The sequence below is a fragment of the Rattus norvegicus genome, chromosome 3 (assembly GCF_021556685.1).
Source record: "Rattus norvegicus strain SHRSP/BbbUtx chromosome 3, alternate assembly SHRSP_T2T, whole genome shotgun sequence".
In the NCBI taxonomy this organism is placed as follows: domain Eukaryota; kingdom Metazoa; phylum Chordata; class Mammalia; order Rodentia; family Muridae; genus Rattus; species Rattus norvegicus.
This window is the reverse complement of record NC_141536.1, coordinates 118,367,214-118,375,046: the sequence shown is the minus strand read 5'-3', so window position 1 is coordinate 118,375,046 and position 7,833 is coordinate 118,367,214. Positions and strand designations below refer to the sequence as shown.

Genomic DNA, 7,833 nt, shown 5'->3' with positions numbered 1-7,833 from the left:
ACCTAGACTTTTTTTTTTTTTTTAGACTTTCTTTTTATGGCTTTTTGAAGGACCAAAAGTCACAGTCTCACCACCTTATCACTTCAACCAAAAAGGGTTGTGATTTCTCCGTTTTTAAATTAATGGATATTAATTGTACAAAGCAATAGATTTTATGTGACTTTTTTACACACACACACACACACACACACACACACACACACACACCACTTGAACAAGGCTCTCTTATCTTTTCTTATCGATCCCCCCTCTCCCCACTCACCTCCTTGATGGTCCCACTTCTTTCTTCCTTTCCCCTGCTAAGTCTCCTGTTTGAGAGCAAGCATGCAATGTATCTTTCTGAGTCTGGTTTTCACATAATATGAAGAACCAGGTCCATCCATTTTCTTTTTTTAAAGATTTATTTGTTTATTATGTATAAGTACACTGTAGCTGTCTTCAAACACACCAGAAGTGGGCATCAGATCCCATTACAGATGGTTGTGAGCCACCATGTAGTTGCTGGGATTTGAACTCAGGACCTCTGGAAGAGCAGTCAGTGCTCTTAACCTCTGAGCCGTCTCTCCAGTCCTGTCCATTTTCTTGAATGGGCATTATTTTTGTCCTTTTATGTAATATTATTATTGCTCTGTGTGTGTGTGTGTGTGTGTGTGTGTGTGAGAGAGAGAGAGAGAGAGAGAGAGAGAGAGAGAGAGAGAGAGAGAGTTGTGATTTGGAAGTCAGAAGATGACTTTAATGTCTTCTGTCCTTCCACCATGCGATCCAGGCATAGAATTCCATTTCTCAGGTTTCCCTAACAAGGGCGTTTACCTGCTGAGCCATCTCACTGGCCCTGTCTTGCTCTTCTTTATGGCTGAGTAGAACTTATGGTGTATATACACCACATTTCCCAGGTTGATGCCGTAACCTTGCATTGTGACTAATACCTCCCAAGCATTAGTATGCAGGTGTCTACATGGCAAACTGAGTTTGTTTCTTTTGGGTACACACTTAGAAGTGGCAGAACGGGATCATTCAGTAGTCTGGTTGTTTTGTTTGTTGTGAGGAACCTCTAATTTCTATATGTGGGGTCTATGTGCATTCCCACCAACTGTATCCAAGAATCACCTCCCCGACTCCCGCCATTCCCAACTTTTCTGACCTTTGCTTTCTTGGTAACAGCTGTTCCAAGGTGAGCTGACCTCTCATTGCTTAGATTTGCATTAACTTAAAGAACATTATTACACCAGGGGTGTCCTTCCAGCTACAATCTCCACCAGCCAGAGAAGCCAGAATAGCAAGTGTGAGGCCACCTGGGCAACTTAGTAACTCTCAAAATCAAAAATCCAAAAGAGAGGGATATAGCGGTGGTGAAGTGCTTGCCTAGCATGCAGGAGGCCCTAGTATTCTAAAAGAGAATCCATGCCCCACGCACAGGCACAGCAGCCACAGGCAAGGTTGGGGACTTCTAAGCAGCATGTCCTCCAAGGAATCACCCTCTGATCCAGCCAGCACAAAAAGTAAATGAAATTTTTTTTTTAATTTTAAATTTTCCAAACTAGGGGCTTAGTCAGGCAGATGCTCCCGTTTGGATGTTTAAATCGTTACTGAGTTATAGAAGGAAGCAGGGGCAATGGAGTGTTTCCTCTAGTCCAGGACTGTAGGTGCTAGCAGCGGGAAGAGATTTTTCAGGTGAAACCAACTTGACTTGATGATGTAGGAGATATTGGAGTTGTGTGTGTGTGTGTGTGTGTGTGTGTGTGTGTGTGTGTGTGTGTGTGTGTGTGTGTGTGTGTGTTTTAGACAGGTTAGGACCCACCAAATCAAAGGTCAGTTAAGATGTCTAAAATATCTTAAGTCAGAGCTGACCACCAGGCAGCCCTTCCTGCACTTAAATATGAACTCCCTGTGGTTTCTGTGGCTGACACTGAAGAATGCTAATAAGCCAAAACGTTATGATTAAAATGCTCATGCTCCATTATCTCAATGTTCTGAAATTCCCCGTTCACCACCCATCCACCCCCCACCTTACTCAGGACCAGTCAGCCAATGGTTAGCTGATAACACTTTACCTAGTGAGCCAACCACTCCCCTCCTTGTACTTTAAACTTTTGAACCTGGCTTTTCCTATAAAAAAGCCTACCCTGAGAGAAGACTACTACTGCAGTGCTTTTTGAGGTCCTGGACATCCAATATTATGGTGTGTATTCAATAAACTATTCTTGCTTAACTGAGATCAGCGTTTGGTTTGAGTGGCGATTTCTGAACCCCAACAGGGGAAGAAACAAAGACCTTTAAGGAGATGCCAGCCCCCACAGGGAGACCAGCAGTATCAACTAACTTGGACTCCTGGGAACTCCCAGAGACTTCAAATACCAAACAAAGAGCATACACTGACTGGTCTGAGTCCTGTGGCACATACAGCACCTAATCCAGCAGAGACTTGATGCAACAGGGTCAGGGGATGGGGGAGGGGTGGGGAGGGGCTGCCCTCTCAGTCTTGAAGGGGAGGGGAGGAAGGAACTCTCTGAGAGAGGACTGGAAAGGGGGCAGCATTTCAAATGTAAATAAATAAATAAATAAATAAATAAATAAATAAATAAATAAATAAATAAATAAATGCAGGTTTCTTTTTCCAGGACCTCTTTCTCTTTCACACAGACCAAGTTCCAAGAAGAGCAGAGGTGATGGCCAGCCTAAGGGTTTTCCTCCATTTGTCTTGCTGTAACCCCTTGTGCCCCAGAAAAAGCCCTCTACCCTCTGCAACTGTTTGAAGATGGGGGTTTGGGAGAGAAAGTATCCTGAGGACTCTTCAAGAGCCAGCCAGCTTCCTTCTGCCTCCTGGGCTTTGGCCTTGGTAAAGTGGCAGGCAGTGGATCCACAGAGTTCAGCAACAGGATCACTCTAGCCAACTTTGAAGATCCTCACTATTCTCTGACAAGAAGATAGTCCTTCCCTCTGGGAGGGTCGGCTGCAGTTCCCCTTCTTCTGTCTGCTTAATGCTTTCTCCTGGGCATTACAGTTTCTTCTGACCTTCTGATGTCTCAGGAACCTGCTTTTATTTGAGTCCTAGACCCAGCATCAGTCTCTATTCCTGGTCTTTGGAATTAGCTCTGCTTGCCTCACAGTGCCTGGGCACCCAGTCTAGGAAGAGACCAGGTCCCAGCACAGAGCATTGGAGAGGTCCCATACTCCTTTGCTCCCACTCTCATGGCCTTACTGGTGCACCTTGGGAACCCTGTGACTCATAGGTCCTCAGTCTCCCCTCTCCTCTCCATCTGTTAGGTTTGAATGTGGAATGCCCCCCACCCCCAAATTCATGTGTTCACTTGGCCCCCAGTTGGTGGTGCTGTTTGGAAGTTTCTGGAAGCTTTAGTAGGTGAGACATAACTGGGGTCATATCTGGGTCTTGCTCCGGCCCTCCCTTCCCATCTTCTCTCCCTCTGCTTCTGGAACACTGAAAGGTGAAGAATCCCATCTGCGACATGTTCCCACTGCCATGATGGTCTGCCCAAACCCTCTGAAACAGTGAGCCAAGGTTATCCTTCCTTCCTCCTTTACGTCCTTCTCCCAGGTATTTTGGTCACAGCTGTGTAAAGGTAAATAGTACACCATCCATACCCAGTGCTGGACCTTGTGGAGTGCCAGCCTCTACAGTCAGTCTCAGCTCATATAAGTCCCCCAAAGCAGAAATCATCTCTTCCCACCAAGCCAAAGATTCCCAGGCAATGAAGGCCAAAGATTCCAGGTTAAGGACTGACCAAGGATCTCTGTTTTTCCCACTATAAATAAAGTTAGCTCAGGAGACAGTGAAATGCTATCCTCTGACAGACAACTCTCACAGATGTATAAGATAAAGATATCATTTTCTCTTTCTGTGAAGAGCCTCCTTTCAAAGAGTGGTGGTGGTGCACGCCTTTAATCCAGCCCTCAGGAGGCAGAGTCAGGCAGAGTCCTGTAAGTTTGAGGCCAGCCTGGTCTACAGAGTACACTCCGGGACACCCAAGTCATGTCCAGGATGCATTCAGGGAGGCCGGTGCTGAGGGCAGGGTGATAGACAGATACCTAGAGCTCCTGCTCCCAGACATGGTGCCCCACTGCACAAATCATCTGGACCCTGAACCACAAAAAGGTACCTGAGATGAAAACCTGTTCATCTTCTGTATCAAGTCTCCTCAAAAAACTTCTGTGGTCCATGCTGCCATTGAGGGCAACGCTGATGTCTGTAATCTGTGCTGCTGCCTCAGGCTGTGTTGATACCTGTGGTCAGTGTTACTGCAGGAGGCCATGTTGATATCTGTGATCAGTGCTATCCACGGAGTCATGCTGATGTTAATGAGGTAAGCTGCCACAGGAGGCCGTGTTGATGTTCATGATCTGCAAGGCTGCTTCTGCTACGGGCAAGGATGCTTCTTCTACAGGGGCATTGATGACTACAGACTGGACTGAGAATGAGAGACAGGGAAGGCTTCTCTGACAACCTCTCCCAGCCTCCCTCAAAAAGAAATAGTCCAGACAGGAAGTCATTGAAGAGAGTCCTTAAAAACCATGATGAAGGGGTTGGGGATTTGGCTCAGTGGTAGAGCGCTTGCCTAGGAAGCGCAAGGCCCTGGGTTCGGTCCCCAGCTCTGAAAAAAAAAGAACAAAAAAAAAAAAAAAAAAAAAAAAAACCATGATGAAGATGCTGAAGTGTAGCTCACTGAAGTTGATGGCCTCTGGCAGGGGGGCGGGGTGGGGAACGACACACTCTTTTAAAGGGGTTGGCCACTGAGAGTTGGACCATGTTCCAATTCGTACATGACAACACAAATTGAATTTGGTGAATTGTTTTGCTTTGTTTTGTTTTTTTGAGGGTGGGGGGAAGAGTGGACCTGGAGGAATGGGAAGTGAGTGTGGTGGGGTGCAGTGTATGAAGTTCCCAAATAATTAATAAAAACATTATGTTGGGGGGAAAAACTTTCTTTCCCAGGGCAAGACGTGCACATGGACCATATGGGCACAAGAGGGAGGGAATGACAATGACACGGGCTTCATGTTGGCAAGAAATCCTCGTCAATGACCTACAATCTGAAGCACCTGTGGAAGGGTCAATCACCCAAAAGCCTCAGGTAGACTGAGAAGCTCTGGACAGGAAATGACCTGACTGATAATAGCTGTGGGGGGCTTCCCATCAGGAGATGGACCATCCTAAGCCTGCTGCAATCAACACTTCCAGGTTGAGGGGAGCTGATCTGCCGATGGAATCTTCCACCCTTGAGGAGTCCTCTTCCCTCCTTCCCAGTCTACAAAACCACAATACCCCCACACCATTCGCACTCAGTCTCCTTCCACGGAGACTGCAGCCTTTCCATCCTGACTAAAAAATAAGTCTTTTTCTAGAGAATTTCATCTCATTTCTTCTCTTTCCTTGTTGTCTCTATCAATCTCGATCTAATACCTGTCTCCAGAGCTTGTGCCACTTCTGTTCATGACATCTACCTGTGGGGATGTCGTGCGCCATCTAAAACTGCCCTGAGAGACAGTGTTTAAAGAGAGACCCTGAGAAAGCCTAGCTGAGGAGCCTAGGACCTAGTGGAAGGACAGAAGTGGTGGTGGTGTAGTGACAGAGATCTCTTCCTCCTCAAGGTCCTGCCTGGAAATGAGGAACTCCAGGTATGGGGCCCGCGAGAGTCACATGAGTGCCTGACTATATCTAGCAGGTAGCTAATCCTCATGAAAGAACCCACAGTCTGGTAAAGACCATCTAGGATAGAGGAGGCAAGAGAGTCGAGTAAAACCAAGGCAGCCCAGGGAGATTAGCCTATGACTGATGGTTTCAGAATCTGCCCTGTACAGAGGAAGTAGCCCTGGAGACCAGAGATGGGGACTGGCAAATCTTCATGCAAGGTGGAGAGACACACAGCTCATCTCCTCCTCCCCAAAGGTCTTCCTTGACGAAGACATGGCTAAAAGGAGGACAAGGTCTAGAGTGATGTGAGCCCTCAGACCTGTTCCCTTAGCACCTGGTGAGTCTACATTGTCTCAACAGTGACCTGCAGAGGCTGCAATTGCCACAAGGAGGTATCTTTGAGCCTAGGACCAGGCACCTGCACACTCTTCCCCTTCAAAGATTTTGCTCTGCAGAATCTCAACCAAGGGCTGTTCTCTCTTTTCGGTGAGGGTTCCTTGGGTTGAGAGGGGTCACAGTGCCTTTCCCTAAGTCAACCAAGTGGCAGCTTGTGCTCTAAAAACCTGACCATCATGTTCCCCTAACCATGGCCCGAGACCACCCTACTCAGCCCACCATAGCTATTACTCATGGAGAGCTTACAGAGCACCTGCCATAACCAGATCTCTGGCTGGAGATCAGTCAGCTAGAGTATCTGGCTCTGTTCCTTATGTCTTCAAGGAGGAAGACAATTGTTTCTCCAAGAACGCCAATAGAACCATCTGAAATGATCCTACTCACTACAAGACTGAAAAAGCTCTAGAGATACTGGTAGCAAAAGAGCTGGTATGAGCACGAGGCTGGCCCAGCTTCAGCAGCTAATAAACCACTGATAAACTCTGAGTGGTCTCTGTGTACCTGGATAGGTAGAATCACCTATGTCTGGCACAAGATGATCATCAACCATTGCCAAGCACATGGCCTTTGCATTCCCCTGATGTGCTTGGCACCATCATGCTGTGCCCGATCGGCTAGAGAAACCAGTGATCCTGGCACTAGCTGAAAGTGTGGTCAATCTCCAGCTAAGATCGTGCTTGGGTAGCAGGTTCAGCAGGGAGTAGTCTGCATTCCCAAAGGAAGACCCACCCTGAATGTGGGTGGCATCGTCCCATGAGCTGGAGTTCTAGACAGACCACATGAGCTGAGCACCAACACTCATCTCTCTCTGCTTCCTGGCTGAGAATACAACATGAGCACACAACTTAAATTCTAGCCATCATGCCTTCCCCACCCTGATGGACTGCATCCCTCTGAACTAAAGCCCAAAAATATAGCCTTCCTGCCTTACAGTAACTTTTTTCATATGTCCAGACATATCCATGATAAAAGTAATGGACACGGAGAGAGAATACAACACATTAGTGGTTGCCAGGTTTAGGGGTGGCAGAGTAAGATGGGTGGGCAGGGGGTATCTTGGCAGGTGTGGTGACTGCACGAATGTGTACCAGTGATAAGATGTCCATACTGTATCAATATCCAGTTCCAGGTTTTGAGACGACTAATTAATTACCCAAGATGTCACCACTGAAGGACACTGGCAGAAGTTCTGTGAACTTCTCTCCTTACCATCCTTGCAACTCTCTGTGAACCTATAATCATTTTTAAATGAACTGAATTTCATCCATCTGCAGGGCAAGGGAAGCTTGTCAGCAGGCCCTGCAGAACACTTTTCGCTCCCAGCCCCCGGGAAGGTCTGAGATAGGGCTCTTGAGTGGCCCTACTAGGGGCACTTTTAGAATAGGGAGCTAAGGTTCCAGAGAGCTGGGCTTCGAGAGGAAGTGGGCAGACTGGGCAGGAGAGACCTTGGGCATAGGGAACACAGCCCACACTGGAGCTTAGAGCTAATGCACGGCCACCAGCAAGTTCAATAGCTGAGGTGAGGCTCCTGGAAGGTCTCATAACCCAGTTCAGAATACTCTTCTGAATACTCTTAACGTTTTTATTTAAAAACAAACAAACAAACAAAAAATGAAGCCAGGCAGAGCAACACACACCTATAATCTCAGGAATGTGAGGAGATGAAAGGGAAGGTCATAATTTTAAAATTTTTATTTAGTTTAGATAGGCAGTGATGTCCCTTGCCTTTAATCTCAGCACTCTGGAGGCAGAGACAGGCAGATCTCTTCAAGGCCCAGCCTGGACTATAG

The 7,833-nt window shown here is 47.0% G+C and overlaps 1 non-coding gene across 1 annotated transcript; it reads left to right on the top strand.

Annotated features, from left to right (window-relative positions):
- Positions 1 to 7,317: 7,317 nt before the first annotated feature.
- On the top strand, positions 7,318 to 7,615 carry LOC147995690 (Nuclear RNase P). The gene has a single exon (XR_015685067.1).
- Positions 7,616 to 7,833: the final 218 nt, after the last annotated feature.